We start from the raw sequence: 22,967 nt of genomic DNA, 5'->3' as shown, positions 1-22,967 counted from the left end.
GAGATGCTTTGGCAATGCAATGCGACAGCAGCAGCGGCACACCCTCCTTCAGTGATGCAACGACAGCGGCTAAGGCGGCGACACGCTTCCTGATGATGCGATGGTGTCTGATGTGATGGCGACACTCTTCTCCGGCAATGTGAGGCACATCGGCGAGGCAAAGTGACAGCGGCAGCGGCAACACCCTTCTTCAGTGATGTGACAACAGCGGCTGCGGAGGCAACACATTCTTCTTCGTGAGTCGCGCTTTCAACTCCTTGTGACACACAGTCCCTCAGAAAGCCCAACACAACTGCAGGCACTTCCAAAGAACTCTTGGGGAGCTGGCAGGTGAAGTCTGTTGTCCCTGAGACTTCAGCAGGAGGCAAGCTCTATCTCAAGCCCTTGGAGATCCTTCACAAGTTGAATGAAAGTAGCACAAAGTCCTTTCTCCTTTCTTTGTCAGTCAGGCAACCACTGCAGGCCAATAGCCCAAACAGCATGCAGCTTATGGATAGTCTCCTCCTCAGTCTCTCTGGTTCCTCTCCTCAGCAAAGGTTTCTTCCTGTTTCCCAAAAGTGATGTAAAGTTCTGGGGTCTGTGTCTCCCCTTTTATACACCTATTCTCTTTGTTCTCTGAAGGCAGAGAGTGTCTTTGCCTAATCCAAACCAGTTCTGTCCAGTGTTGGAGCACTTTGTTGACAAGATTCCTTCTTTCCTTTGACAGTGTGGGCCAGGGACATCAGGAGGTGGAGCCAGCATTGTGGAAGGCAAGCACAGCCCTATTCAGGTCCCAGGTGCAACTACTCCCACCACTCAACACACAGATGGCTCTATTAAGCCCTCTTCTGACTCACCCTGTCTCCTTTAACCCCTCAGCCCCTGTTACTCAAACTCCAGGCAAGGAATATACAACCTAGCAGAGGCAGGCTTGGATGGTTAGACAAGAAAATACCTACTTTCTAAAATTTGTATTTTCAAACACAGAATGTTTAAACCAACTTCACTAAATGATGTATTTTATCATTCAGGCATACTAAACTCGAATTTCTAGCTGGTTCCCTGAGTCAGTCAGGATTATACGATGTAATAATCAAACTGCCCATTCTGGCCTATGGGGAACAGAAAGCCTTGCAATAGTGAAAAACGAAAATGGCTGTAATTCACTATTAGGACATGCCACACACACCAGGACATGTCCTACCTTTTACCTACAATGCACCCTGGCCTTGGGCCTACCATTGGGGTGACTAATATGCAGAAAAGGGAAGGTTTAGGGACTGGCAAGCGGGGGCACTTGCACTGTCAACCTGGCAGTACCAGACTGCACACAGGCTCTGCAATGGAAGACCTGAGACACACTTTACAGGCTGCTTCTGTGGGTGGCACAACCAGTGCTGCAAGCCCACCAGCAGATTGTGATTTACAAGCCCTTGGCACACACAGTGCACTGTACTAGGTTCTGACAGTAAATCAAATAGGCCAATTAGGGAGTCACTAATCCATACATCAATTTATAATAGGGAGAACATATGCACTTTAGCCCTGATCAGCAGTGGTAAAGTGCCCAGAGTCATAAAACCAACAAAAACAGGTCAGACAAAAATACGTATGCCCGGGATGCCCGTCACCCCCTCCCAACACAATCCCCAAGGATGGGAAGACGGACGCAGTTCTGAACTTTTGGAAGGCGGGAGGGAGTCACCCTCCCGGCCGTATTTATTAAAATATGAAACAAAATTAAAACATTAAATAAAAGTTTCATAATCATGTACAATTTTCATTTATTACATTTCGATGAAGACATGTTATTTGGCTAACCTTAACAAATCTATAATACAAAAGGTATCCTAGCCGAGTCTAACATCCTGCAAATGCATACTTTCTAAATTAAAATTGTACATCCTAGCATTAAGGGCCAACGGCAAGGTCTTAACCGGTCTCAGATCCCTACTACCAAAAACTCTCGCCCTCATGGTGTGAGTGACGGCCGTGCAGAGGACTGTACCCTCATGGCCAACTGTAATTTCCCTTGTCTTGTTGGGGGCCCCTCTTTCCGCTCGACGCCATCTTAAAGGTCGTCCGAGCACCCGTGTGAGGTATCCGTAGGAAGGACAGCGTGGACTCCCCCCCCACCCCCACACTCTCTATCACATCCGCCGTCGCGGATATCCGGGCCCCGGGAAATTCATAGGATGGGCATATAGCCGCCTCCTCCCCTGGGAGGGGCCTATGGCCGTCTCCCCTTAGGCGACCCATACTTAGTGGGTGCCGCCTCCCAGTGGGAGGGGCCAATGGCCACCTCCCCCCGGGCGCTCCCATCCATAGTGGGTGGCGCCCCCCTCTAGGGACCTTGAAATTACTGCTCACCGATCATGACCTTACCGCCCGACCAAAAAATAAATACGACGTTTGTTCACCTACTAAGGAAGAAAATATCAGCATACTTAATTGTATCAAACTGTTTACTCCTGAAAGAAACAGACAGATAAAAGCATATCGTCAATCTAGACATTCATTCTCCTGCTATACGGAGGGAAAAAGATGTTGTCAGAGCAAAACTTTATTGCAAAACGAACATTGCCATAAGGGGCTGGTGGGTGGGTCAAAATTGGCTCCGTGTTCTGTCGAGGGCTCACGAGCAACGAGTGGGTGCAGCCTTCCAAGCACAGGAACAAGAGGACGCTTCTTCGGATTCCAGCTCTCTTTATTCTTCTTCGGGAGGGCGAGTACCCCCCCCAGGTACGCCTACTGGGCGTGGTCATCGGTGTGAGTGTCTAGGACAACCTCTCTTGGGCGGGAAAGAGGCGCGCCCCGGCTACGCCTCTTCGGGCATACCAGCCGAGACACGCCCCCTGCCCAAGATGGTTTCCCGGGAGGATCGGGCACCCGATCATACGTTCGGGGGGACCGAGTGGTCGCCCCTTTCCATATGCCCGGGATGCCCGTCACCCCCTCCCAACACAATCCCCAAGGATGGGAATATGGACGCAGTTCTGAACTTTTGGAAGGCGGGAGGGAGTCACCCTCCCGGCCGTATTTATTAAAATATGAAACAAAATTAAAACATTAAATAAAAGTTTCATAATCATGTACAATTTTCATTTATTACATTTCGATGAAGACATGTTATTTGGCTAACCTTAACAAATCTCTAATACAAAAGGTATCCTAGCCGAGTCTAACATCCTGCAAATGCATACTTTCTAAATTAAAATTGTACATCCTAGCACTAAGGGCCAACGGCAAGGTCTTAACCGGTGTCAGATCCCTACTACCAAAAACTCTCGCCCTCACGGTGTGAGTGACGGCCGCGCAGAGGACTGTACCCTCATGGCCAACTGTAATTTCCCTTGTCTTGTTGGGGGCCCCTCTTTCCGCTCGACGCCATCTTAAAGGTCGTCCGAGCACCCGTGTGAGGTATCCGTAGGAAGGACAGCGTGGACCCCCCCCACCCCCACACTCTCTATCACATCCGCCATCGCGGATATCCGGGCCCCGGGAAATTCATAGGAGGGGTATATAGCCGCCTCCTCCCCTGGGAGGGGCCTATGGCCGTCTCCCCTTAGGCGACCCATACTTAGTGGGTGCCGCCTCCCAGTGGGAGGGGCCAATGGCCACCTCCCCCCGGGCGCTCCCATCCATAGTGGGTGGCGCCCCCCTCTAGGGACCTTGAAATTACTGCTCACCGATCATGACCTTACCGCCACAGGCTGGATAGTTGACCGGCTATCCGGCCCCCCAAACCCTCCTAAAGGTCATGCTTCCTCAAACCCCTTAGCCATGCTATGAAGTCTCCTATGAGTAAAACATTCCCCTCCCGGGACAGGTGAACCCCATCATTAAGATACATGTGATCCCCCCGAATACACCCATGCGGAATTCTATGCAACTGCGCCGAGCGAAACAATCTACCAATTTTGTTATTAACCTTCTTCACTGAATGGTTCAGTGCTGACACCGAAAGGCCCCCCCGCCACACCTTTCTGGGAACCATGTGGGACCAGGCAATCGTGCACCCCGGGATTCTTTTTGCCAACCAGCTAACGGCTGACAATACTTGCTCGAGCAATACTCGTCTACCCAGAGTCACTAAGTCGTTGCCCCCAGGTGTACTATGACTACAGATGGTGGTGACCTCTGCCGCCCTAAGAGACCCTCCATAAATGATTCAAATTGGTCAACACAGAGCCCGCCCCTTCCGTGGAAGGCCACTCTGTACCCGTATTCCCCAGCTGCGTGAGTCGCGTCACCTGCTTTGAATACGTCCCCGGCCCGCCTCACGTATGAGTGGCCCACGACCCAAACCACTCTCTCCTCAGACGGTGTTCCACGACCGCTGGCCCCCTGGTACTGGGTCGACTGCAAATTCCGCGCCGCATGACATGCTCGCGAAACTGTAAATCAAACAGAAGATAAGAAGCGTGAGTGCATGTAACTTGACTTCACAACATGTGCAATCGCACATACCTTTTAAAACAATTCGAGGACCATCGTCCTAACTGTTTCACTTCTTCTGAACTCTGACCCCTGGCTGTAGCCTCAGTAGCAGCCCCTATCCTAAAGGAGTGGGTCCCGAAATCGCACGGGTCCATGCCCGCCGCAATGATTGTCAGTGCTAGCACCCTCTGGAACTGAAACCTCGTCAGTGGGGTGTCATCGATGTGCCTCAGCAGACTCCCCCCCATGTATCCGCCCTCAGTGCCAAGTAATCCTCTATACACAATATCGGGCACGTGGGGGACCCTCGCATGCGCTGGACAACAACACTGTTTCCCATCGCTCCCTGGTCAGTTTTGGACTTAGCTATCGTGACTATCATCGAATCACCCCTAATTAGGATGTGATCCCTGCACAAGCCACCCTCCACATCTTTCTTATTTCTTGCGACCAGTTCGCTCACCCGCATAGCCCCATGGAACGCTAATGCGAAAGCTGCTCGGAACAGCACCGCCTCAAATTGGGAGGAGCATGTCGTGCCTAGTTTTGCCATGAGCAGGGATAACCTGTCTAAGCCAATCGGGCGCCTCACGTCTTGCTTGCGACCCTCGAGGCGCTGCCAGCCGCAAAGGGCTTTTTTCGCCAAAAAGGAACCTGTTGGGTCTTCGATGCCATGCACCTGCGCCATGAATGAGATGGCCGCCCTGTGTCTATTGGCCGTAGCCGCTGATCGGCCCCCTCTGTGCAGTGCTACCAGGAACCCAAGGAAGGCATCCTCCCGACCCCAGTTCTGACTCCCCGTCGGACCCAAAAATGCACAATAGGAACGAAACGCTCCTTCGTATGCTTTCCTCGTCCTGGGGGCTAAGCTTGCTGCCACGAGGTCTTGTAATCCGGGGCACCGATTAGCCAGAGTGCTTCGGGGAATGGTGCAGCCACTAGGTCCGCTGTAGGTAGATAAACCCTGAACGCCTGCATATGTGAACGAGAGAGTGCATCAGCCGCATGATTCAGTACACCCGGCACATGTTTCGCCCTGAACTGTACATTCAGTCTCATGCAAAGCAGCACAATTTCCTTCAACAATCTCAAGATCCATTTGCAGCGTGCTGCCTGTTGGTTGATGCATTCGACAACAGTCATATTATCAGACCAAAATACCACTGAGCGGTCTCGGAATTCGTTCGGCCATGCCATTAAAGCAACAAAAATAGGGAATAGCTCGAGGAACCCTATGTTAACTGTGAGACCGCTGGTGTGCCACCACGTTGGCCACGTTTGCGCCGACCATCGATTACCAAATCCCACGCTTCCCGCTGAGTCGGTCCACAAACCCAGCTCGTCCGAGGACGCTGGCGGCTTGTTCCACACCACTCGACCGTTGAAGTCCGCCAAGAATGCCAACCAAATGCGCATGTCCTGGCGAACCTCTGCAGACAGTCTCGTGCGGTGGTGTCCTTCTTTGAGACCAACCATAGCCTGTGCAATAGAGCGTGAGAAGGGGCGGGCCATTGGTATCACTCTCAAGGCAAAATTAAGCTGACCCACTGCTTGCTGTAACTGGTGGTCACTTTCGCCTTACTAAGGCAAAGTTCCAGGGAAGCCCTAAATTTAGATACCTTTCCCACTGGCAAACGGAAACATCCCTCCACAGAATCGAGCTCAATTCCCAGAAACTCGAGTGAAGTAGACGGTCCAACCGTCTTACCTGGTGCCAATGGCACTCCAAACTCCCTCATAAGGATGCAAAAGTCGTGTAGCGCCTGCGCACATTTCGTGTCGCCGGCCGCTCCCAAGAACAGAAAGTCATCTAGGTAATGCATAACATGCCTATGCCCCGTGGCCTCGGTGAATGCCCACTCTAAGAAACAGCTGAATTTTTCAAAATAGGCACAGGAAATGGAGCAACCCATCGACATGCATTTATCCATGTAATAACTTCCTTGGAACGCAAAACCTAGCAAACGCTGATCCTGTGGGTGTACCGGGAGCAACCGGAACGCCGATTCGATATCGGATTTCGCCATCAGCGCTCCGGGGCCCAGGCGATTTAACATGGTGACGGCATCATCGAACGATGCGTACCACACCGAACAGACTTCTGGGTCAATAGCATCATTTACTGAGAAGCCCCTTGGAGCAGACAAATTATGGATCAGCCTAAACTCCCCCGGGTCCTTCTTGGGGACCACCCCTAACGGGGAACAGACAAAATCCGCCACTGGCGGGAGCCGAAACGGCCCAGCCACTCGGCCCAGTCTCACTTCTTTATCGATTTTCCTTTCCACAACACCTGGATTCTGTTGTGCGGAAAGCTGGTTTTTGCAAAAAGGTTCCCCATGAAAATCCCCCGCCGGGCTGTGGAAGCCATATAAGAATCCCTTCCTTAACACCCCAGCGGAGACATAATCCGGGTATTTGTTTAACCAAGGAGTCATAGCCATGAGATCAACGGGAGTAGGCAATTGTACCCAACAATCCACCTCAGTCCTGCTTGGACCCTCCTTTACCTCCCGCCCCGCTATTTTTTGATCTGCATGAACTCTCCGTGTGAGAGGGATTCCCACAACCCGCACACACGTGCTTGAACCTACATGTACCTTGCGGTCTGTTGCAATTGCCTCTGTTGAAGCCCCAACAGACCCCCCGCTTTCCACCATTCCCGCCGGATTTCGGCTGGTGATCATCGCCGGAGCCTGCTCGAAAGGGCACCACGGACTTCTGGCGGGAAACCCCCGACCCATTCCCCCCTGCCGAGGAAGTTTTTGCCGCCCCAGGCAGGAGCTGTTTATGCCAAGAAATGGAGTCGAGGCAATCCCATGTCAGAGAGGCATCATACTCTTTTGCTTTACGGAACTTCATGTCGTAACCTTTCCATTCACCCCCCTCATATGTTTCATAAAAATCCATTATACGTGCCTGATAACAAGACAGCTCGGGCAATACCTCAGGCTTACGTTCCCCAATAATTGCAGTAAACATTGCAAAGGCCTTAGCCCAATTTGTTATCGTCTCTTCCACCCTGAACTCTGCCATCTTGGCGCGCCAAACGCTCGGGTGCCACAAATCTTTCTGTGTTTTAGCATACTCCATCTCGCGATGGTCAGTTAACAACGAAAACATATTGACATATTTGTCTGCCCAGATCAACTCTTTTGTAGCCAACGGTATATGTTGAACCACCATCTCCCTCCTTGAGGGTAATGAGCCCTCCCCTGCCACTGGCAAGGCGAGCTTACCTGGTGCGGTCGATGTTCCCGCCGTTTTCTCGAGACCTGCTGCCGGCCCTTCTGGTGTCGCCTGTGGGGAGACAAGAGGGAGATTCGCCTTCGCGGCATCTCGCGACTGCCGCAACTGCTGGATTAGTAATTTGGCCCCTTCGGCCGTGTCTCCTGGCGCCGTAGCACCTCCTGCCTTCTTACTGAGCCATGCGGCCAACTGTGTGGCCAATTCAGGAGGCACATCCTCCTCATTAGCGGGCGTAATCACAACCGGAATCGGTTGACCCGCGTCTGGGGTTGGTACTGGGTCATCGACTGGTACGGCAGGGCTGACCGGGGGCACCTCCGGGACCGGATCCTCCCCTGCCGCCGCCCTCCTCTTGACCCGTTTACCTATACCCTCGGGATGACTCCCGGCAATGCCGGGCCTATTACCTTCTTCGGGTTACCAGGCTTGTTCATTGCGGCCAGTTGTTTCTTGATGCCCGCCATATCCCGACCAAGCGATGGGACCTCTCCGATGCTCCGTTCTATTCTCGTCATCCTGTTCACCAACATGCGAAGCACCTGGTCTGTCTCGGAACCCTTTCCTGCCTTCTTGCCGGACATGGTTTCAAATATCCTCTCCGGGTCGATCGACACGGTCCTGGATCCTTCGCTGTATGGTCACTGAAAGAGAAACACAAGAATTACAAGTTCTCAAAATTGGCTCCTTGTTCCGTCGAGGGCTCACGAGCAACGAGTGGGTGCAGCCTTCCAAGCACAGGAACAAGAGGGCGCTTCTTTGGATTCCCGCTCTCTTTATTCTTCTTCGGGAGGGCGTGTACCCCCCCCAGGTATGCCTACTGGGCGTGGTCATTGGTGTGAGTGTCTAGGACAACCTCTCTTGGGCGGGAAAGAGGCGCGCCCCGGCTACGCCGCTTCGGGCATACCAGCCGAGACACGCCCCCGCCCAAAATGGTTTCCCGGGAGGATCGGGGCACCCGATCATACGTTCGGGGGGACCGAGTGGTCGCCCCTTTCCAGGAGGAAGGCAAAAAGTTCAGGGATGACCCTGCTAAAAGGGCCAAGTCCAAAAAATTGCAAATATTTTTCATGAATATACATAAGGGAGGTGGGATTGTGAGTGGCTTTGATCCTTTTTGTAAATAGGGCAGTGTACAAAACATCATTGGATTTGCAAAACGTTAGTGTATTCATTTCAACCCCTTTTTGCAAATCTAACAGTTTTATTTCTAAATGTAGGATCTTTAACACAGAAAAGCTCATGTCAAGTAACTTATTTTTTGTTTCTATTTTTTAACTAATAGAGGAGGTTCCCCCAAGAACCATTTTCATTTTTATAACGTGTTTTATTCTTTTCTGGAATGCTTCTATTTTTTATTGTGTTTTTATTCTTTTTTTAGGATGTTTCTATTTTTGGGGGGATAAACAAAAATTCACAAGACGACACACCATCAAAACTTGGGTACAAAACAAAACTTGGTTCGATGGGTAGTCACTTTGATTTCATTATTTTTGAAGACTGAATACAATACAACTCTGTGGTTGAATATATAATTGAAGTTGAGTTACTGGGGGGCTTTTTTGGGAACAGAATTGCCAGATTGTACACTATGGAACTTACCAGAAGAAGTAGACACCTCCTGATATTTATCTCACCTCAGCTTTGCAGCATTCAACTACAATGTATGCCATGCACTTAACCCCTTTACTGCTAAGGCAAAAATTAGGATTCTCATATAATTTCCATTGAAATTTAAATGTTTTAGCATTCCAGCAGTATTGAACAAGTTCTTATCTTTATAATGCCTTTGTTGAACTCTTTCTGGCACAATATGCACGTGGCCAGTTTTGCAAACATCATCTTTTTTTCATGGTGGTATGAAGAAGAACTCCCATAGAGTTGAATCACGAGAGGTTCCTCATATTGAGTGTCTTCAGGTGCTCTCTGCTCTCCTCTAGACGATGTGTTCAAGTTCGGAAATTAATACCCCAAAAGAAGAGAAAACTCGGAGAAAATAAAAGCTGTGAGCGTGCACAAGATGGTGATACACCAAGTGCTCAACCCTAATGAGAGTAAAGCTCTAAGAACTACGTCAAAATACCTGACTACAGACACACCAACCAATCAAAGTCAAAGACAAAGTCAAGGCAAGCTTTATTCGGTTAAAAAAAATGTAAACCATCAAGCACAGTACAACACAGAATTCATAAAATTGAAATTCACTAGATACAAAGGATGAATTTGATTAACAATATACAATGTAAATATTGTGTAATTTAAGTTAGCTCAGCCCCTACAAAAATAATGCTTGGAATTCAAATAAATAGTTAAAAAGATTATCACTCAATGAGTACCAACCAATCACATGTGGCTGCACAAGCTGCAAAATGTCTCAGATAGTTGGGCCTGCTAGTAAACTCTTTGGCTCAAATTGAAATATAGTGACTCCTTGACCTCAAACGTAATTTTACTTAAAACTTCTGCAAAAATAAGTAATGGCCTCGGAACTCTGTCATTGACTCTATGGGTCTACTGGAAATGCTGTGGTATCAAAGGGACACTAAAAAAATAAATTAAAACAAATGTCCATATGATTGGCCACACAGGGTACAATACTAAACAAATAAGCCCACAGGCTTCAGGAAAAAAACGCCCAAAGCAATTTTCTGACCATAATTAGCACCTTGATCTTTTGCAGAGGAAGTCGTCTGTGGAAACAATCCAAGTCAATCATGGTCTCGGGAAAAACACCACACAAGCAGGTACCCACCACACCTTCTGCCGGCCTTACCGCACCTGCGAAATAACAGAATGGCAACATCATTGTACTTCCATCAACTTCTGCAGCAGCACAACGAATTAGGCTGGAAAGGGAATTAGGGGTGTGTAAGTTACTTTATTTCCAGCCAGGCAAAAAAAGGAATGCCCAATGTGCTACATACACCTTCTGCAACAGGTGTTTCATAAGGGCAAAACTGGTCAGCGATCCATAGGTACGAGCTGGATATGGAAGCATATGCTGTCTTTACACCCCAATGACATACCTCGTGAAAACATGGAAGGAACACAACAGGGAGCAAGAGAACACAGTGTCAACAGGAAAAGAGGGGCGATCATAAAATGCACTATGTTACTAAGTACAGCAAACACTATCCCAGGGTCAGAGCTTCTGGTGAGACAAATAAAAGCATTTTTGAAAAAACAATCCAGGTTCAGCTTAAAAGTATACAAAACAATTGGAAAAACAAATGTTAAAAAACACATACAATATAAAAGATAAAAAGTTAAAAATACAGTGGTTCAACAGTTAAAATTTTTAAAAAAATTAAATAAAATCTAAAAAAATAACAAAACACAGCAAAAATTCACATTCTCCAGAGGGCAAGCCTACATCCAATCTCCTCTACAGACAACTGGGCTCTCTCAACCTGCAGCAGACCATCAAAATAAGGAATACGTTCTAAAACGTCCTCCTTCACTCTATTGTATCACAGCTCTTTATATTAGGCCTATTGGCTTTGTCAAAGCATGTTGAGAAAATGAGAAACATGCTTCATTCAAAAAATACTTTCACTTCTCTACAATATAAATTTATATTTTTGCTGTTTTTCTGTTTTATAGCTTGCAGAATTTCAGCCTCTTTTTATGCTTGCCATTGTAATTCTGTCTTTCTCGAGTTACATGCAAAGCAACCTAACACCAATAAATAAGTAAGTATTGTTATGGTGAATGTGCTATATTTACTTTCCTATCATATGTCACTCAGTCCCTCTTATTCTTTTCTGCTTCCTCCTGCAATCCACTGAGCATATTATACAACAAAGATATTTCGTTGTGTGCCAAGGGAGCTAGTCAGGGAACACAAAGATTTCAGTAAAGAAATGCATTATGCACTGCTCTTGTACTACTTTACCTCTTCCCTTTCCCTAACTCTTTCTCTCTCTGTCGCTCTATTTTTCTCTTGATAGATAGCTAGATAGATAGATAGATAGATAGATAGATAAATAGATAGATAGACAGATCACATTGTGATACTTATAGTGATGTGCACAGCTTTATTGTAAATGCAATAGTGCACAGTCAGACCAAAAATGAGAATTTTTCATATCTCAAATTGTCACGGGATTCATGACACAAACAAGTTACAGTGTACAGTGCAGATGAGTGACTGGTGCCACTTACATAACATTTCTAAGAAGCTAACAGCCAAGCAGCTAGTCCGAAGGCTCACTCCGAACGTCATCTATACTTAGGGCCATATTTATGACCCACTTTGTGTCGGTCTTGCAGCATGCAACCTGGTGCAAGATTGATGCAAACCTTAAGTCATACTTTTGAAGCTGAACTAAGCAACTTTGTGTGGCTTTGACTGGTTCCAGAAATATGGAGTAATGCAACGCAGCACAAATATCTGTGTTGTATTACTCTGGACTGGGCAGATGTTCCATGGGCGTTGAGTGGATATTCCCATGCAACTCCCATGCATTTGACGCATTCCCAGATTCACAAGTACTTGTAAACCTGGAATGTGCCAAAATTATACGCCTCGCTATGGGAGGCTTAACAAAGAGAAATAGGTTTAATTCTCCCTGTTATCCCTCTATCTGGTGTGCTACACACTGCAGCTCACATGGAATAAGGGTTTTTTTTGTGCCGGAAGGTGCCCTTTCCTGCACGAAAGCAATCCTGGCTGCAACACAGGCACTCTTGCATTATGGTGCAGGGGTGCCTTTGTTGGTTCTAGGCTGCCCAAATTGCACCAACACAAAGGGAAAAGACAGGACTGCGCTGTATTGGATAAATACAGCATAATCCTGACCTTTGTTCTGTGCCCCTTAACTCCTAAATATGCCCTTAGTATATATGTTATATTGTTAATAATCTATTATAAGCCTGTTGCAGGTATCCAATATCAGAAGAAACATCTTACAACCCAAGAAACATAGCTTGATATAATGATAAATAATATATAGCACCCAATTATCACAGAGTTGATCATCTGTCAAAGTGTGAACAAACTGCTCAATATGGCCTAGTCATAGAGACTAGGACAAGACGTGCATCTCAATGAACAAAATTAAAACATTTGACAATAAGACACAATTCAATAGACAGTTTTACAAGAATACATTTTTTATTTGATGATTACTTCATCTGATCTGTACAAGCATTTTTCCATATATATGAATACATATAGCTCACTGGGAGCTAAACAGTGTCCTTGAAAAATACACTATCAGACAGTTCTAAATAAGTAAACGTTGTGCCCAATGCATTGCGGGATATGGTGGTCCCTTCTTCAGGGAAAAAAAATGAGATAGAAGTCAATCTATCCATATTCATGGATAATCCGGCTAAGAACAAACTGGGAACATTGGACCATACAAATCTGCTAATTAGTCCTCGTGCCTATTACTAATACCATCCAAGTTGGATATATTGCTGCGAGTTTCCTTCTGATCAAATCCTGCCGGAAGTGTGTCCTACGAACACCGTGAACAAACACCACATAGCCAGTGTGACTCATCATGAACTGTGCAGAAGTGGTAGGGGCACAGAACACAGAGTTTCTGAAAAAGGCACAGAAACAGTAAGATGCAAGTTTTTTGTCAGAATTCATAGGTTATGGAAGAAATCTTCACAAGTGACTTCTTCAGGGTGATTTCCTCTATCAAAATAGTACTGCGCAGAGTAGTCACAACCCTGCCATGTGCTTAAGACGGTTGTATGATGTTATAACGCATGCTTTTATCCCTCATGACGTTACAACTCAATTTTTTACACCGTCTTGCTCTTGGTAATGCACTGGATGTAGGAATAGAATAATTTACTATTCCAACTCCAGTCTGTGTAACAGTAGGGAAGTTGTTGGAGTTAAATCCAACACCTTATACCTCCTACAGTGAGCCATTTTCATTGTAATGGCATGCGGGGTAAAAGCATACTTTGTAACACATGCAGTGTAATGGTTGTTTCCCGCTTAGGACACCTGCTGATACTAAGCTGGGTCCAAACTGGGGTGTTGTGGGAAGCAAAACAATGATGGATATCTGTGACTGGGGGTGAATATTTGATTTGTTCAGCATTTCATCCATCATTAGTTTTTTTTTGCTTTTTATCACTCTAAGTGGGAAAGGTATGCCCAGACTTGAGTCCCGTGCTCACTGAGCCACTGAATTCAAGCTAGCCTACCTTATCATAAGGCCAGACCATAGCAGTTCAAAACTGGAGTACTGCATATAGTACCGTAAAGGCAGTGCAAATAGACAGACGATGAAAAGTGCTGCAAATCAAATAAAATCTAACTACACCAAGAAGCACCATATGTAAGTTTTCAAGAGACCCAACAATCCTGCAAGGTCAATAGAAATGCTAAAATGAAGTCATGGCCACCTATATTGCAGATAGCCCAAATGAGGTAACGCACGATGTCAGATTATGAGGTGCAGAATCATAAATGAGGGCTGAAATGATTGGTGGAAGTAAAGATAGCAGGCTGCATTAGGACAAATACTATCCAGCAGGATGGGGCAATGATGATTATTGTAAATTTAAACAAAGCAGTATTGACAATGAGCCTAGCTAGTCCAAATGTTGCACACAATTGGGTCACATTAGACAGAAAATGTGGTCGAGCTAGAATGAGAGAAATGCACAAATATGCAGAAGATAAACCCTAATTATGCCATGTTGTGCCTTACCTTGCAATCACTGTTGGACGCAAATTGTATCATCAGGACACAAACATATATATTAGGTGGAAAGAGTGACATGACACACTGTGACCTTCCACGTAATGTGTGTCCTATACTTTGAAAAGGAGAATATATATAATGGGCCCGCTATTGCTACAAGGGGATGCAACTTAAACCAGAAGTACTCGAAGAGTAAACACCAGCAAAATATCTGTGAAATTGACCTCAAGAATGAATCCTATAACACTGTGAACAAATGCTGTCATTCTCAATGGTGATGTTAGTCATTTAGGGCCTTATTACGAGTACAGTGGTCATGGGACCGCCATACTCTCGATGGTGGTGTGACCACTGACACTCCTGCTGGTCCGCTGGTTCTATTAGGAGTGTGGTTGTAGGACAGCCAGAGACCTGCTGCCACCGCCAGGATCCAGGATCCCACAGCAGATTGGAGACCGAATTCACAGCGTTTCCGATGCCGGCACTGCAGAGCAAATCACGACCTGCCTTTCCATCAAGCATTTCATGGTGGTGAGCCCACTATGAAATGCTTGGCAGAAATGTAGGGAAAGGGCCACCAACAAATATGCCCAGGGGAGTGAGAGCAGAGGGCACATGATGAGCCCCCAACAAGTTCATGCTCCTGCGTGCACTTTGTGGCATGCACAACATGGTGCATGCTACAAAGTGCACATGACATAGATCTGCTGGCAGTAATCCTCAGCCAAAGCATGCTGGTGCAATGGGACTGCCATTGGGACTGCCCTTCTGCCCTGGATTCTAGTTGGAATCTGGTGGGTGGGTACACTACCGGCTTGGCCATCCTATTAAGGGCACTGCGGTGGCGGGCCTACAGGAGGACCGACAAACTGGTAATCAGGCCCTTAGAGTTAACAACAAAAAAGAACTAAACATAAGACCAGCAGGTCTTAATACGCACTTCGCAGCTTGGCATTGATAGTTATTTACTACTTCAGACAGTTGAAAGAAGTGGAGAAGTGTGGCTCAATTATTAGAGTAATAAATGGTTGGTGGTAATGCACTCTGTTATTCAAGATGGATCGTTTGTACGGTATGTGTGCTGCACTAGATTGGTGCCTGCCAACACCCTAAATCAATGTATGTAGCCAGGGATCGCGAGATCACAAGGACTCAAGTGCGCACTAACTGAAAGATATATTTTTCAAAATTTTCCATTTGTCATATTTTTAATTCAAAAACATTTTTTGTAACTTATGTCATTTTCAGTTCAAATGAAATAAAGCACAGTTCATTACAATACATAAACAATTATTGTCTTTTCACACATGTTTTTTACACTGGTCAAATACTACACAACACAGTTATATTTACAACCCAATGCATTTCGGGGTTTTGCACCCCTTCGTCAGGGGCCTATGAAAGAAGAAAGAAAGAAAAAGGAAACCTAAATTAGTTTCGATGCACTTGAAAAAGTATTCTGTGTTAAAGCGACTGTTATTAAATTACCTTACCTAACTAACTGGTTGGAGACGAGAAAACGTGATTTGAGTGGTTCCTGTAAAGTCTGAAAAAATATATACAAATTGCTTGGTTGTATATACTAAAAACTTGTAACTAACACGGTATTAGACCGATATTCTTGTGTATCATTACCTTGACTTCCAGTGGTTGATAAAACTATCTGTGGGTAATTATAGAGAAAATCCGATCAAGAAAGGGAAGCTGTCACAATGTTTATCCCAAATAAACCACGATGGGTTGTTCACCATTTAAGTCAACAAACGCTCACCTGTGCATTTAGGGACGTGTTAAATGTGGCGTTGAAGGAATCTGGTAAAAATAAATGTGAAAATCAAGACCATGAATGGCTTGCCTTAAGTGTAGTAAATTACCGTCCTTATTTAATATGGGCTGAAACTAATTTACCTGCGAGCTTTTATCCGAATCGCAGAGTCTCGCTGATATTCCTCGTTCTCCCGCGCTATAGGAAACAAATAAACGCGTGACGCGTTTAGTATTATTTTATTAAAACTAACGCGCATCTAGATGAAAGAATCTCCCTGTTAGTAACGCTTACCGGAGACTGCAAAGCAGCAGCGTTGTACCGGCGTCTTCCCTCGTTGGATACTCGGGAGCCTATGGTCTTTCTCTTATGTTTATAGAACGCACCGGTCACGTTATCGAAAACGGACTGATTCACACGCGCGCGGGCGCCATATTGAAAGGAGGTTATATGTAAATTGTTTGCGCTAATTGCAAAACTTACCAAACTATGTTGGCGAAAAAATATATACCTCCCTGATAATTTAGCTTATCAAAAGGAATTAACACTAAAAGGACGTATTGCCTGCTATGGTGTTAGAGAACCTTAACAACTGTGTTGATATGAATAATACAGCGAAACCGATCGCTTAATGGAGTAAGGACAAGCGTCTGGAAGCCCTATTAGAAGGGGGTTATTTGTGGCTAGTTGATGCCAAGTGCATAGTATCAAAAAGTATCAAAAAGTACTGTGGTATTGAAAGCCACTCTTAGCTATATGATCTGAGGTGGATCAACTAGTTCAGTGTTTAGAAAACTAATAACAGCGAAATGAGACAGTGACAGTAAAAAGAAGCAAAAAAAGAAACAATGAAAAGGAAAACATTATGAGTGTCAACATAATTCCATACATTTCATATTTTTGTATTTTGATGTCTGAAAAAAAGTTATAATTGTAATCCAATGAATAATATCTGATTTATGATAAATGTAACACGTGTAATCTCACTAATGTTGAGTGCCACTATGCTAATGACAACCCTCACTGGATCTTCAGTTATTGATACTGGCCTGTAATTTAAAGAAAACATATCATATCCAATTTATCATTGAGCCCATCAGGGACTGTGGTTTGTAGTTTCCAAATCCAATATATTTCTCTCCTGAGTAAAATCTTTGCATTGTCCAACCCTAGGCGTTGTGGAATTTGCTCAATAATCTGAAAACGAACTTGCGCTATTGTGTGATTTTTCTCAATCCAGTGTCTGGCGAGTGGCGAAGTTATATTTTTATTGCGGATTCTGCTTTTGTGCTCTGCCAGACGTGTTTTCATCTTCCTGTCGGTTTTGCCGACATACAATAGTCCACATGGGCATTTTATCGAATACACTACGTGTTCCGCATTACAATTTGCTGAGTGTCTAAGCCCTATCTGTTCTCCTGTTTTGGGATGGGATAATTTGTTGCCAGTGATTACGTTATTACAGTTTTTGCAGTTATAGCACTTGGTTGTGCCTCTAGGACTGGATGTTTCTAATATCATATCATCTGGTCTACTCAATAATTCTTTTATGTTTCTTGACCTTGAGTATGCAAAGAGCGGTTTCTGTGCGTAAAGGTGGTCAAAATCACTCTCCATTTGCAAAATGTCCCATCTTTTGAGTATCGTCTTTTTAATTTCTCTGGTTGCTGTCAAATATTTAGATACGAATACCATTCTCTTTTTCGTCTCTTTAGTCTTTTTTTGAAGTAATACAGTTCTAGGAATTGTTTTTACCCTTTCCATTTGCATGTCTATTAGTTTTTCCGGATATCCTCTGTTAAGGTAGCATTGTTTCTGCTTCTCAAGACTCTTGGCACATTAAGCGTCGTCCGATGCTATCCTTTTTATTCTCATAAACTGAGACATTGGTAGGTTATTCTTTAGAGTAATCGGATGAAAACTTCCATACTGAAGTGCTGTGTTTTTATCAGTTGGTTTCTTATAAAGCTCTGTGCTCATCTTGTTCCCTTCAATTTTTACTTGCACATCCAAGAAAGGAAGAGTGGTGGTACTAATTTGGCTTGTAAATTTGATCCTCGGATTGATTAGATTGAGACTCTGTATGTTGCGCTTAAGATCTTCTGTTGGTTTCTTCCAGACTAGGAAGATATCGTCAATGTATCTTTTGTAATACAAAAGGCCAGTTTGCCATGTTATATCTTCTAAGATGTACTCCAGCTCGAATTTTGCCATGAAGATATTTGCGTAAATACACGCCCCTGGAAAACCCATAGCTGTTCCGCTTAATTGTGTGAAGAACTCAGTTTGCCATACGAAGTAACTGTTGTGTAAACAAAACTCCAGTAGTTGCATGATTAAATACTTTGTTTCTGGTGGTATATCCATTCGCAATAATGCCCATTCAATGGCTTCCAGGCCCATTTGGTGAGGAATTGATGTGTAGAGTGACACAACATCTATTGTACATAATGCCAAACTTTCCTCAGTTTGTAAATCCAACGAAGTCACGCTTCTTAAAAAGTGTGAAGTGTCCTCTAGGTAGGTTGGCCAATCTCGCATAAAAGCTTGCAACTGGGCATCAATATATATGCCCATGTTTTCGAAAATTGAAGAACATCCTGAAACAATAGGACGAATTGGCGGATTTTGCAAACATTTGTGTATTTTAGGCAAGAAATATATTTTTGGTCTCCTTGGGTATAACTGCCTTAGGTATCGTTTGGTTGCTATAGTAATCCACCCTAGTTCTTCCGCTTTATCAAGAATGGTATCTAGGTTCTTAGCAATCTCGTTAGTGGGGTCTTTTGGCAATTTCAAGTAAACTTCCGTGTCTAGGACATGTTCATTGCCTTTCCTTATGTAGAACTCCGTGTCCATGATTACCAATCCTCCTCCTTTATCCGCCTTCTGAATGGTTATATCCTTGTTGTTGCGAAGAGTGCGTAAAGCACTCAATTCAGCTCTTGTTAGGTTCTGTAGTTTGCTCTCGTATCTGATTTTCGTCATATCCGCTTTGACAAGGGTTTCAAATATCTAAACTCTTGTGTGATACAGGTGCCATAAAACTACTTTTCGGTTTGAATTGTTGATCCGTGTTTTCAGTTGTCTCTATTGGATTCAGAATGGTAAAGAAATATTTCAATCGTAAAATCCTCATAAACTTAAAGAAAGATACCTCGGTCTCCAATTCATTGGTGCGATATGTACTCACAAAAGTTGGGCCTTTATTCAGTAACTGAATTTCGAATTTAGATGGAGAATATTTCGAAATATTAATTACGATATTTTGCTCTGACTTCGTAGCCCCTGCTTCTTCGCTTGCTCCTTCTCCTTTTCTTTCTCTTTTGCCTTTTCCTCTTCTTGTCTTTTGTCGCCAGATTGCGGTGGGACTTGATCCGGAGGTTTGGCAAGGTTGAGGTCCTTCTCTAAAAAAGGATCCATAGTGGATGTAGAAGCTGAATCAATTGTTACTGTTTTTCCAGAGTCCTTTTTCCGTGGTTGTTCCTGGACAAGCGGTTGCCTGGTAGTACTAGTTTCACTGTCCGAGACCATACTCTCTTGAGATGAAGTTGCCTGTTGTTTCTTGCCTGTAAAGCGTCTTTTCGCATAGACTTCTGCCCATGTGTAGGCCTCGTTTAGTTTATAGTCTATGGTGTCTCTCTTAAACTTTCGCAGTTTGGTCTCCTCTAGTTCCTTCCCATATCTTTCCAGTTTGATGTCCATATCCTCAAGGAATTTACCCCACGGTTCTTCCTCCATTCTTTTAGAAAGTTCCGATTTCAGGTTGTATATTTCTTCCTCTAATTCTGCGATTGTTTTGGCCAGTTCCTCTATTAGTAGCAATATTAAGTCAAGAGAACACTTATTAAGAATTTCAAACCATTTCTCCATGAACTTGGGGTTATTATTCAAACGATATAACATAGGTCTGATTGCGAGCCTTAGTCCTCGAGGGATTCTCTTCACACGGTGGTACTGAACTAAAGTGGTTGCGTGCAATCGTTGATTTAATTCACGTTTAGTTAGGTATTCTAGTTGTCGCAATTGCTGCGTGACTGAACTTCCTTGAGCATCGAAAGATTTAGCCTCCTTTATTAATTTGTATATTTGCGTTGCTTCCTCTGATGTGTAAACTTTAGTGTTGGCACGGTTGTCCGTGATTGATGCTATAGATTCGAAAGACATTTTGTCTATGGTGCTAATACCACATGTGTGCAGAACAAAACTAATAATAAATGGTTGGTGGTAATGCACTCTGTTATTCAAGATGGATCGTTTGTACGGTATGTGTGCTGCACTAGATTGGTGCCTGCCAACACCCTAAATCAATGTATGTAGCCAGGGATCGCGAGATCACAAGGACTCAAGTGCGCACTAACTGAAAGATATATTTTTCAAAATTTTCCATTTGTCATATTTTTAATTCAAAAACATTTTTTGTAACTTATGTCATTTTCAGTTCAAATGAAATAAAGCACAGTTCATTACAATACATAAACAATTATTGTCTTTTCACACATGTTTTTTACACTGGTCAAATACTACACAACACAGTTATATTTACAACCCAATGCATTTCGGGGTTTTGCACCCCTTCGTCAGGGGCCTATGAAAGAAGAAAGAAAGAAAAAGGAAACCTAAATTAGTTTCGATGCACTTGAAAAAGTATTCTGTGTTAAAGCGACTGTTATTAAATTACCTTACCTAACTAACTGGTTGGAGACGAGAAAACGTGATTTGAGAGGTTCCTGTAAAGTCTGAAAAAATATATACAAATTGCTTGGTTGTATATACTAAAAACTTGTAACTAACACGGTATTAGACCGATATTCTTGTGTATCATTACCTTGACTTCCAGTGGTTGATAAAACTATCTGTGGGTAATTATAGAGAAAATCCGATCAAGAAAGGGAAGCTGTCACAATGTTTATCCCAAATAAACCACGATGGGTTGTTCACCATTTAAGTCAACAAACGCTCACCTGTGCATTTAGGGACGTGTTAAATGTGGCGTTGAAGGAATCTGGTAAAAATAAATGTGAAAATCAAGACCATGAATGGCTTGCCTTAAGTGTAGTAAATTACCGTCCTTATTTAATATGGGCTGAAACTAATTTACCTGCGAGCTTTTATCCGAATCGCAGAGTCTCGCTGATATTCCTCGTTCTCCCGCGCTATAGGAAACAAATAAACGCGTGACGCGTTTAGTATTATTTTATTAAAACCAACGCGCATCTAGATGAAAGAATCTCCCTGTTAGTAACGCTTACCGGAGACTGCAAAGCAGCAGCGTTGTACCGGCGTCTTCCCTCGTTGGATACTCGGGAGCCTATGGTCCTTCTCTTATGTTTATAGAACGAACCGGTCACGTTATCGAAAACGGACTGATTCACACGCGCGCGGGCGCCATATTGAAAGGGGGTTATATGTAAATTGTTTGCGCTAATTGCAAAACTTACCAAAATATGTTGGCGAAAAAATATATACCTCCCTGATAATTTAGCTTATCAAAAGGAATTAACACTAAAAGGACGTATTGCCTGCTATGGTGTTAGAGAACCTTAACAACTGTGTTGATATGAATAATACAGCGAAACCGATCGCTTAATGGAGTAAGGACAAGCGTCTGGAAGACCTATTAGAAGGGGGTTATTTGTGGCTAGTTGATGCCAAGTGCATAGTATCAAAAAGTATCAAAAAGTACTGTGGTATTGAAAGCCACTCTTAGCTATATGATCTGAGGTGGATCAACTAGTTCAGTGTTTAGAAAACTAATAACAGCGAAATGAGACAGTGACAGTAAAAAGAAGCAAAAAAAGAAACAATGAAAAGGAAAACATTATGAGTGTCAACATAATTCCATACATTTCATATTTTTGTATTTTGATGTCTGAAAAAAAGTTATAATTGTAATCCAATGAATAATATCTGATTTATGATAAATGTAACACGTGTAATCTCACTAATGTTGAGTGCCACTATGCTAATGACAACCCTCACTGGATCTTCAGTTATTGATACTGGCCTGTAATTTAAAGAAAACATATCATATCCAATTTATCATTGAGCCCATCAGGGACTGTGGTTTGTAGTTTCCAAATCCAATATATTTCTCTCCTGAGTAAAATCTTTGCATTGTCCAACCCTAGGCGTTGTGGAATTTGCTCAATAATCTGAAAACGAACTTGCGCTATTGTGTGATTTTTCTCAATCCAGTGTCTGGCGAGTGGCGAAGTTATATTTTTATTGCGGATTCTGCTTTTGTGCTCTGCCAGACGTGTTTTCATCTTCCTGTCGGTTTTGCCGACATACAATAGTCCTTTCATCTAGATGCACGTTGGTTTTAATAAAATAATACTAAACGCGTCACGCGTTTATTTGTTTCCTATAGCGCGGGAGAACGAGGAATATCAGCGAGACTCTGCGATTCGGATAAAAGCTCGCAGGTAAATTAGTTTCAGCCCATATTAAATAAGGACGGTAATTTACTACACTTAAGGCAAGCCATTCATGGTCTTGATTTTCACATTTATTTTTACCAGATTCCTTCAACGCCACATTTAACACGTCCCTAAATGCACAGGTGAGCGTTTGTTGACTTAAATGGTGAACAACCCATCGTGGTTTATTTGGGATAAACATTGTGACAGCTTCCCTTTCTTGATCGGATTTTCTCTATAATTACCCACAGATAGTTTTATCAACCACTGGAAGTCAAGGTAATGATACACAAGAATATCGGTCTAATACCGTGTTAGTTACAAGTTTTTAGTATATACAACCAAGCAATTTGTATATATTTTTTCAGACTTTACAGGAACCTCTCAAATCACGTTTTCTCGTCTCCAACCAGTTAGTTAGGTAAGGTAATTTAATAA

This window comes from Lissotriton vulgaris, chromosome 4_1, assembly GCF_964263255.1.
Source record: "Lissotriton vulgaris chromosome 4_1, aLisVul1.2, whole genome shotgun sequence".
NCBI classification, from domain to species: Eukaryota; Metazoa; Chordata; class Amphibia; order Caudata; family Salamandridae; genus Lissotriton; species Lissotriton vulgaris.
The sequence above is the reverse complement of the archived record's forward strand: the minus strand, read 5'-3'. Positions refer to the sequence as shown.